This window comes from Teleopsis dalmanni, chromosome 2 (assembly GCF_002237135.1).
Source record: "Teleopsis dalmanni isolate 2A chromosome 2, ASM223713v2, whole genome shotgun sequence".
NCBI lineage: Eukaryota > Metazoa > Arthropoda > Insecta > Diptera > Diopsidae > Teleopsis > Teleopsis dalmanni.
Window position 1 is genome coordinate 244,953,009 of NC_051847.1, and position 8,987 is coordinate 244,961,995.

At 31.0% G+C, this 8,987-nt stretch overlaps 6 non-coding genes and 2 pseudogenes across 6 annotated transcripts; all 8 read right to left on the reverse strand.

Annotated features, from left to right (window-relative positions):
• Nucleotides 1–236: 236 nt before the first annotated feature.
• On the reverse strand, nucleotides 237–355 carry LOC119686613. Its single transcript, XR_005253017.1, has one exon. It is a non-coding gene; the product is annotated as a 5S ribosomal RNA (ribosomal RNA).
• A 1,037-nt stretch (nucleotides 356–1,392) lies between these two features.
• On the reverse strand, nucleotides 1,393–1,511 carry LOC119686544. The gene has a single exon (XR_005252965.1). It is a non-coding gene; the product is annotated as a 5S ribosomal RNA (ribosomal RNA).
• Nucleotides 1,512–2,452: 941 nt separating this feature from the next.
• LOC119686555 lies at nucleotides 2,453–2,571 on the reverse strand. Its single transcript, XR_005252974.1, has one exon. It is a non-coding gene; the product is annotated as a 5S ribosomal RNA (ribosomal RNA).
• A 947-nt stretch (nucleotides 2,572–3,518) lies between these two features.
• Nucleotides 3,519–3,637, reverse strand: LOC119686689 (annotated as a pseudogene).
• Nucleotides 3,638–4,680: 1,043 nt separating this feature from the next.
• On the reverse strand, nucleotides 4,681–4,799 carry LOC119686567. The gene has a single exon (XR_005252981.1). It is a non-coding gene; the product is annotated as a 5S ribosomal RNA (ribosomal RNA).
• Nucleotides 4,800–6,670: 1,871 nt separating this feature from the next.
• Nucleotides 6,671–6,791, reverse strand: LOC119686518 (annotated as a pseudogene).
• Nucleotides 6,792–7,762: 971 nt separating this feature from the next.
• LOC119686660 lies at nucleotides 7,763–7,881 on the reverse strand. Its single transcript, XR_005253057.1, has one exon. It is a non-coding gene; the product is annotated as a 5S ribosomal RNA (ribosomal RNA).
• A 918-nt stretch (nucleotides 7,882–8,799) lies between these two features.
• On the reverse strand, nucleotides 8,800–8,918 carry LOC119686578. The gene has a single exon (XR_005252984.1). It is a non-coding gene; the product is annotated as a 5S ribosomal RNA (ribosomal RNA).
• Between the last annotated feature and the right edge of the window lie 69 nt (nucleotides 8,919–8,987).

The following is an 8,987-nucleotide window of genomic DNA, read 5'->3' on the forward strand; positions in this document are numbered from 1 at the left end:
ACAAAACTTGTGCTTACGGTGCATTGCGTATACGACACGATTACGATTTTCAAAATTCAAAATTCAAAATTAAAAATGATGCGAGTATACGTATACAGCAGAAATTAGTTAAATAATTGCATTTTATATAAATAAATAATAGATATGTGATATAAAGAAAAATATTATTAATAACAAAATAAAATAAAAAAAAATTAAAACCGGAAAAAAAGGAAAAAAGTAAAAAAGTGTTGTGGAGCCAACAACACGCGGTGTTCCCAAGCGGTCCCCCATCTAAGTACTAACCGCGCCCGACGCTGCTTAATTTCGGTGATCGAACGAGAACCGATGTATTCAACGTGGTATGGTCGTTGGCAAAGAAAGTGTTTCAAAAAATCTACATCTACCAGTATTTTAATCTTATTCTTATTCTTATTCTTATACGTACTACTTACTACGTACTATATATTATATGGAAAATGGAAAATGGAAAATAGAAAATACTCTAAAGCAATTTCCAAAGCTATTTTATTTTATTTTTCATTTCAATTTAAATAAAATAAAATAGAAAAGTTTCTTTTTTCTTCTTCTCTAGTGAAGTTAATATGAACAGAATAGGAAAATTAAACTAAAACTGTTATTGAACATATCCGTGTTTGTATTTTACATGCTTAATTATGTAGTACTATTGCCTGTAATATTAACTTCAATATTAACTTTAACTTTAACTTAATCTTTAAGGAAGAATAAAATTTTATACATACTTATATTTTTATTAAAAAATTTAACATATGAATGCTAGTGCTACTGCTAGTGCTAGTGCTAGTGCTACTGCTAGTGCTAGTGCTAGTGCTAGTGCTAGTGCTAGTGCTAGTGCTAGTGCTAGTGCTAGTGCTAGTGCTAGTGCTAGTGCTAGTGCTAGTGCTATTGCTAGTGCTAGTGCTAGTGCTAGTGCTAGTGCTAGTGCTAGTGCTAGTGCTAGTGCTAGTGCTAATAAATAGGCGCAATCAATAGATTGTTGTTTTATTAAATTTTATTCAATAAGGACAAGGAATATAAGCAAAGCTTCTTAATTAGTAATTTTACTTGAAAAGTTTTCTATCATTTAAGGTTTTCATTCACGCTGGCACTCGTACTCACACTTGCACTCGCACTCGCATGCATGCCTATTGTACATTTTATATGGAACTGAACAAAACTTGAGCTTACGTGCATTTCGTATACGACACGATTACAATTTCAAAATTAAAAATGATGCGAATATACGTATACAGCAGAAATTAGTTAAATAATTGCATTTTATATAAATAAATAATAGATATGTGATATAAAGAAAAATATTATTAGTAACAAAATAAAATAAAAAAAAATTAAAACCGCAAAAAAAAGGAAAAAAGTAAAAAAGTGTTGTGGAGCCAACAACACGCGGTGTTCCCAAGCGGTCCCCCATCTAAGTACTAACCGCGCCCGACGCTGCTTAATTTCGGTGATCGGACGAGAACCGATGTATTCAACGTGGTATGGTCGTTGGCAAAGAAAGCGTTTCAAAAAATCTACATCTACCAGTATTTTAATCTTATTCTTATTCTTATTCTTATTCTTATTCTTATACGTACTAGTTACTACGTACTATATATAATATGGAAAATGGAAAATGGAAAATAGAAAATACTCTAAAGCTATTTCCAAAGCTATTTTATTTTATTTTTCATTTCAATTTAAATAAAATAGAAAAGTTTCTTTTTTCTTCTTCTCTAGTGAAGTTAATATGAACAGAATAGAAAAATTAAACTAAAACTGTTATTGAACATATCCGTGTTTGTATTTTACATGCTTAATTATGTAGTACTATTGCCTGTAACATTAACTTTAACTTTAACTTAATCTTTAAGGAAGAATAAAATTATTATACATACTTATATTTTTATTAAAAAATTTTAACATATGAATGCTAGTGCTACTGCTAGTGCTAGTGCTAGTGCTAGTGCTAGTGCTAGTGCTAGTGCTAGTGCTAGTGCTAGTGCTAGTGCTAGTGCTAGTGCTAATAAATAGGCGCAATCAATAGATTGTTGTTTTATTAAATTTTATTCAATAAAGACAAGGAATATAAGCAAAGCTTCTTAATTAGTAATTTTACTTGAAAAGTTTTCTATCATTTAAGGTTTTCATTCACGCTGGCACTCGTACTCACACTTGCACTCGCACTCGCATACATGCCTATTGTACATTTTATATGGAACTGAACAAAACTTGAGCTTACGTGCATAGCGTATACGACACGATTACGATTTTCAAAATTTCAAAATTAAAAATGATGCGAGTACACGTATACAGCAGAAATTAGTTAAATAATTGCATTTTATATAAATAAATAATAGATATGTGATATAAAGAAAAATAGTATTAGTAACAAAATAAAATAAAAAAAAATTAAAACCGCAAAAAAAAGGAAAAAAGTAAAAAAGTGTTGTGGAGCCAACAACACGCGGTGTTCCCAAGCGGTCCCCCATCTAAGTACTAACCGCGCCCGACGCTGCTTAATTTCGGTGATCGGACGAGAACCGATGTATTCAACGTGGTATGGTCGTTGGCAAAGAAAGCGTTTCAAAAAATCTACATCTACCAGTATTTTAATCTTATTCTTATTCTTATTCTTATTCTTATTCTTATTCTTATTCTTATACGTACTACTTACTACGTACTATATATTATATGGAAAATGGAAAATGGAAAATAGAAAATACTCTAAAGCTATTTCCAAAGCTATTTTATTTTATTTTTCATTTCAATTTAAATAAAATAAAATAGAAAAGTTTCTTTTTTCTTCTTCTCTAGTGAAGTTAATATGAACAGAATAGAAAAATTAAACTAAAACTGTTATTGAACATATCCGTGTTTGTATTTTACATGCTTAATTATGTAGTACTATTGCCTGTAATATTAACTTCAATATTAACTTTAACTTTAATTTTATCTTTAAGGAAGAATAAAATTATTATATATACTTATATTTTTATTAAAAAATTTAACATATGAATGCTAGTGCTACTGCTAGTGCTAGTGCTAGTGCTGGTGCTAGTGCTAATAAATAGGCGCAATCAATAGATTGTTGTTTTATTAAATTTTATACAATGAAGACAAGGAATATAAGCAAAGCTTCTTAAATAGTAATTTTACTTGAAAAGTTTTCTAACATTTAAGGTTTTCATTTACGCTGGCACTCGTACTCACACTTGCACTCGCACTCACACTCGCATACATGCCTATTGTACATTTTATATGGAACTGAACAAAACTTGTGCTTACGGTGCATTGCGTATACGACACGATTACGATTTTCAAAATTCAAAATTCAAAATTCAAAATTAAAAATGATGCGAGTACACGTATACAGCAGAAATTAGTTAAATAATTGCGTTTTACATAAATAAATAATAGATAGGTGTATAAAAAAAAATATTATTATTTACAAAATAATATAAAAAAAATTAAAACCGGAAAAAAAAGGAAAAAAGTAAAAAAGTAAAAAAGTGTTGTGAAGCCAACAACACGCGGTGTTCCCAAGCGGTCCCCCATCTAAGTACTAACCGCGCCCGACGCTGCTTAATTTCAGTGAGCGGACGAAAACCGATGTATTCAACGTGGTATGATCGTTGGCAAAGAAAGTGTTTCAAAAAATCTACATCTACCAGTATTTTAATCTTATTCTTATTCTTATTCTTATTCTTATACGTACTACTTACTACGTACTATATATATATATGGAAAATGGAAAATAGAAAATAGAAAATAGAAAATACTCTAAAACTATTTCCAAAGCTATTTTATTTTATTTTTCATTTCAATTTAAATAAAATAAAATAGAAAAGTTTCTTTTTTCTTCTTCTCTAGTGAAGTTAATATGAACAGAATAGAAAAATTAAACTAAAACTGTTATTGAACATATCCGTGTTTGTATTTTACATGCTTAATTATGTAGTACTATTGCCTGTAATATTAACTTCAATATTAACTTTAACTTTAACTTAATCTTTAAGGAAGAATAAAATTTTATACATACTTATATTTTTATTAAAAAATTTAACATATGAATGCTAGTGCTACTGCTAGTGCTAGTGCTAGTGCTACTGCTAGTGCTAGTGCTAGTGCTAGTGCTAGTGCTAGTGCTAGTGCTAGTGCTAGTGCTAGTGCTAGTGCTAGTGCTAGTGCTAGTGCTATTGCTAGTGCTAGTGCTAGTGCTAGTGCTAGTGCTAGTGCTAGTGCTAGTGCTAGTGCTAGTGCTAGTGCTAATAAATAGGCGCAATCAATAGATTGTTGTTTTATTAAATTTTATTCAATAAGGACAAGGAATATAAGCAAAGCTTCTTAATTAGTAATTTTACTTGAAAAGTTTTCTATCATTTAAGGTTTTCATTCACGCTGGCACTCGTACTCACACTTGCACTCGCACTCGCATGCATGCCTATTGTACATTTTATATGGAACTGAACAAATCTTGAGCTTACGTGCATTTCGTATACGACACGATTACAATTTCAAAATTAAAAATGATGCGAATATACGTATACAGCAGAAATTAGTTAAATAATTGCATTTTATATAAATAAATAATAGATATGTGATATAAAGAAAAATATTATTAGTAACAAAATAAAATAAAAAAAAATTAAAACCGCAAAAAAAAGGAAAAAAGTGTTGTGGAGCCAACAACACGCGGTGTTCCCAAGCGGTCCCCCATCTAAGTACTAACCGCGCCCGACGCTGCTTAATTTCGGTGATCGGACGAGAACCGATGTATTCAACGTGGTATGGTCGTTGGCAAAGAAAGCGTTTCAAAAAATCTACATCTACCAGTATTTTAATCTTATTCTTACATTGTGACGAAAAGTTTTCCGGTCATAAAAAAATAAAGCAAATTCTTAATCTTCCATCAATATTTATTTTAATCTCTTTCAAAATATGCTCCTTAGAAGCGCATACACAAAATGCCAACGTTTCTCCAATCATCAAAAACATTTTTTTAATAGGCGCTTTCCGGTATGGCTTTGAGTTCCCTCTGCGAATTCTGTTTTACGTCTTCTATGGATTCAAAACGCGTTCCTCTGAGTGGTAATTTGAGGTTGGGAAACAGGAAAAAGTCACACGGTGCAAGATCAGGTGAATACGGTGGCTGTTCGATGGTATTTATTGAATGTTTGGCCTTAAAATCGTTGATAATGTTGAACAAATTGAGGTGAATCGGAACAAGCCGGGCGTTGACACGTCGCATACACAAATTGTCCACCAAAATCAAACGAGCCATCTCACGACCGATGCCTAGCTCTCGTGCTATCTCTCTAACACTCACATGAGGATTTTTGAACACGATTTCCTTTGCCTTTTCAATGTTTTCGTCGGTGGTAGAGGTCGAAGGTCGTCCAGAACGCGGCATGTCTTCGACGGTCGTACGACAGTCCTGAAAGGCTTTGTACCACTCATAAACTTGAGTTTTCGATAAAACTGATTCCCCATAAGCCTTTTGTAGCATTCGCAACGATTCTGCACACGAAATTTCGTTCGAAAAACAAAATTTGATGCAAACTCTTTGTTCAATATTTTTTTCCATTGTTTTTTTCGCAACGCACTACTGAGGTGAACTGGTTTCAACAGCTGCCGTAAACGAACTGTCCGACAGATCGCCGCTCATTTTTGGCAATAGTAATTAAGGACAGTGGCTGCCAAACTACATAAACTTAAAATACTCGAAAAATATACAGCGCGCGAATTTTAAGAAATGAGAACTCCGAAAAACCTTTCGGTCCACAATGTATTCTTATTCTTATTCTTATTCTTATACGTACTACTTACTACGTACTATATATTATATGGAAAATGGAAAATGGAAAATAGAAAATACTCTAAAGCTATTTCCAAAGCTATTTTATTTTATTTTTCATTTCAATTTAAATAAAATAAAATAGAAAAGTTTCTTTTTTCTTCTTCTCTAGTGAAGTTAATATGAACAGAATAGAAAAATTAAACTAAAACTGTTATTGAACATATCCGTGTTTGTATTTTACATGCTTAATTATGTAGTACTATTGCCTGTAATATTAACTTCAATATTAACTTTAACTTTAATTTTATCTTTAAGGAAGAATAAAATTATTATATATACTTATATTTTTATTAAAAAATTTAACATATGAATGCTAGTGCTACTGCTAGTGCTAGTGCTAGTGCTGGTGCTAGTGCTAATAAATAGGCGCAATCAATAGATTGTTGTTTTATTAAATTTTATACAATGAAGACAAGGAATATAAGCAAAGCTTCTTAAATAGTAATTTTACTTGAAAAGTTTTCTAACATTTAAGGTTTTCATTTACGCTGGCACTCGTACTCACACTTGCACTCGCACTCACACTCGCATACATGCCTATTGTACATTTTATATGGAACTGAACAAAACTTGTGCTTACGGTGCATTGCGTATACGACACGATTACGATTTTCAAAATTCAAAATTCAAAATTCAAAATTAAAAATGATGCGAGTACACGTATACAGCAGAAATTAGTTAAATAATTGCGTTTTACATAAATAAATAATAGATAGGTGTATAAAAAAAAATATTATTATTTACAAAATAATATAAAAAAAATTAAAACCGGAAAAAAAAGGAAAAAAGTAAAAAAGTAAAAAAGTGTTGTGAAGCCAACAACACGCGGTGTTCCCAAGCGGTCCCCCATCTAAGTACTAACCGCGCCCGACGCTGCTTAATTTCAGTGAGCGGACGAAAACCGATGTATTCAACGTGGTATGTGTCGGTTGGCAACAGAAAGTGTTTCAAAAATCTTACATCACCAAGTATTTTAATCTTATTCTTATTCTTATTCTTATACGTACTACTTACTACGTACTACTTACTACGTACTATATATAATATGGAAAATGGAAAATAGAAAATAGAAAATAGAAAATACTCTAAAGCTATTTCCAAAGCTATTTTATTTTATTTTTCATTTCAATTTAAATAAAATAAAATAGAAAAGTTTCTTTTTTCTTCTTCTCTAGTGAAGTTAATATGAACAGAATAGAAAAATTAAACTAAAACTGTTATTGAACATATCCGTGTTTGTATTTTACATGCTTAATTATGTAGTACTATTGCCTGTAATATTAACTTCAATATTAACTTTAACTTTAATTTTATCTTTAAGGAAGAATAAAATTATTATATATACTTATATTTTTATTAAAAAATTTAACATATGAATGCTAGTGCTTACTGCTAGTGCTAGTGCTAGTGCTAGTGCTATTGCTAGTGCTAGTGCTAGTGCTAGTGCTAGTGCTAGTGCTAGTGCTAGTGCTAGTGCTAGTGCTAATAAATAGGCGCAATCAATAGATTGTTGTTTTATTAAATTTTATTCAATAAGGACAAGGAATATAAGCAAAGCTTCTTAATTAGTAATTTTACTTGAAAAGTTTTCTATCATTTAAGGTTTTCATTCACGCTGGCACTCGTACTCACACTTGCACTCGCACTCGCATGCATGCCTATTGTACATTTTATATGGAACTGAACAAAACTTGAGCTTACGTGCATTTCGTATACGACACGATTACAATTTCAAAATTAAAAATGATGCGAATATACGTATACAGCAGAAATTAGTTAAATAATTGCATTTTATATAAATAAATAATAGATATGTGATATAAAGAAAAATATTATTAGTAACAAAATAAAATAAAAAAAAATTAAAACCGCAAAAAAAAGGAAAAAAGTAAAAAAGTGTTGTGGAGCCAACAACACGCGGTGTTCCCAAGCGGTCCCCCATCTAAGTACTAACCGCGACCGACGCTGCTTAATTTCGGTGATCGGACGAGAACCGATGTATTCAACGTGGTATGGTCGTTGGCAAAGAAAGCGTTTCAAAAAATCTACATCTACCAGTATTTTAATCTTATTCTTATTCTTATTCTTATTCTTATTCTTATACGTACTACTTACTACGTACTATATATAATATGGAAAATGGAAAATGGAAAATAGAAAATACTCTAAAACTATTTCCAAAGCTATTTTATTTTATTTTTCATTTCAATTTAAATAAAATAGAAAAGTTTCTTTTTTCTTCTTCTCTAGTGAAGTTAATATGAACAGAATAGAAAAATTAAACTAAAACTGTTATTGAACATATCCGTGTTTGTATTTTACATGCTTAATTATGTAGTACTATTGCCTGTAACATTAACTTTAACTTTAACTTAATCTTTAAGGAAGAATAAAATTATTATACATACTTATATTTTTATTAAAAAATTTAACATATGAATGTAGTGCTACTGCTAGTGCTAGTGCTAGTGCTAGGGCTAGTGCTAGTGCTAGTGCTAGTGCTAGTGCTAGTGCTAGTGCTAATAAATAGGCGCAATCAATAGATTGTTGTTTTATTAAATTTTATTCAATAAGGACAAGGAATATAAGCAAAGCTTCTTAATTAGTAATTTTACTTGAAAAGTTTTCTATCATTTAAGGTTTTCATTCACGCTGGCACTCGTACTCACACTTGCACTCGCACTCGCATGCATGCCTATTGTACATTTTATATGGAACTGAACAAATCTTGAGCTTACGTGCATTTCGTATACGACACGATTACAATTTCAAAATTAAAAATGATGCGAATATACGTATACAGCAGAAATTAGTTAAATAATTGCATTTTATATAAATAAATAATAGATATGTGATATAAAGAAAAATATTATTAGTAACAAAATAAAATAAAAAAAAATTAAAACCGCAAAAAAAAGGAAAAAAGTAAAAAAGTGTTGTGGAGCCAACAACACGCGGTGTTCCCAAGCGGTCCCCCATCTAAGTACTAACCGCGCCCGACGCTGCTTAATTTCGGTGATCGGACGAGAACCGATGTATTCAACGTGGTATGGTCGTTGGCAAAGAAAGCGTTTCAAAAAATCTACATCTACCAGTATTTTAATCTTATTCTTATTCTTATTCTTATTCT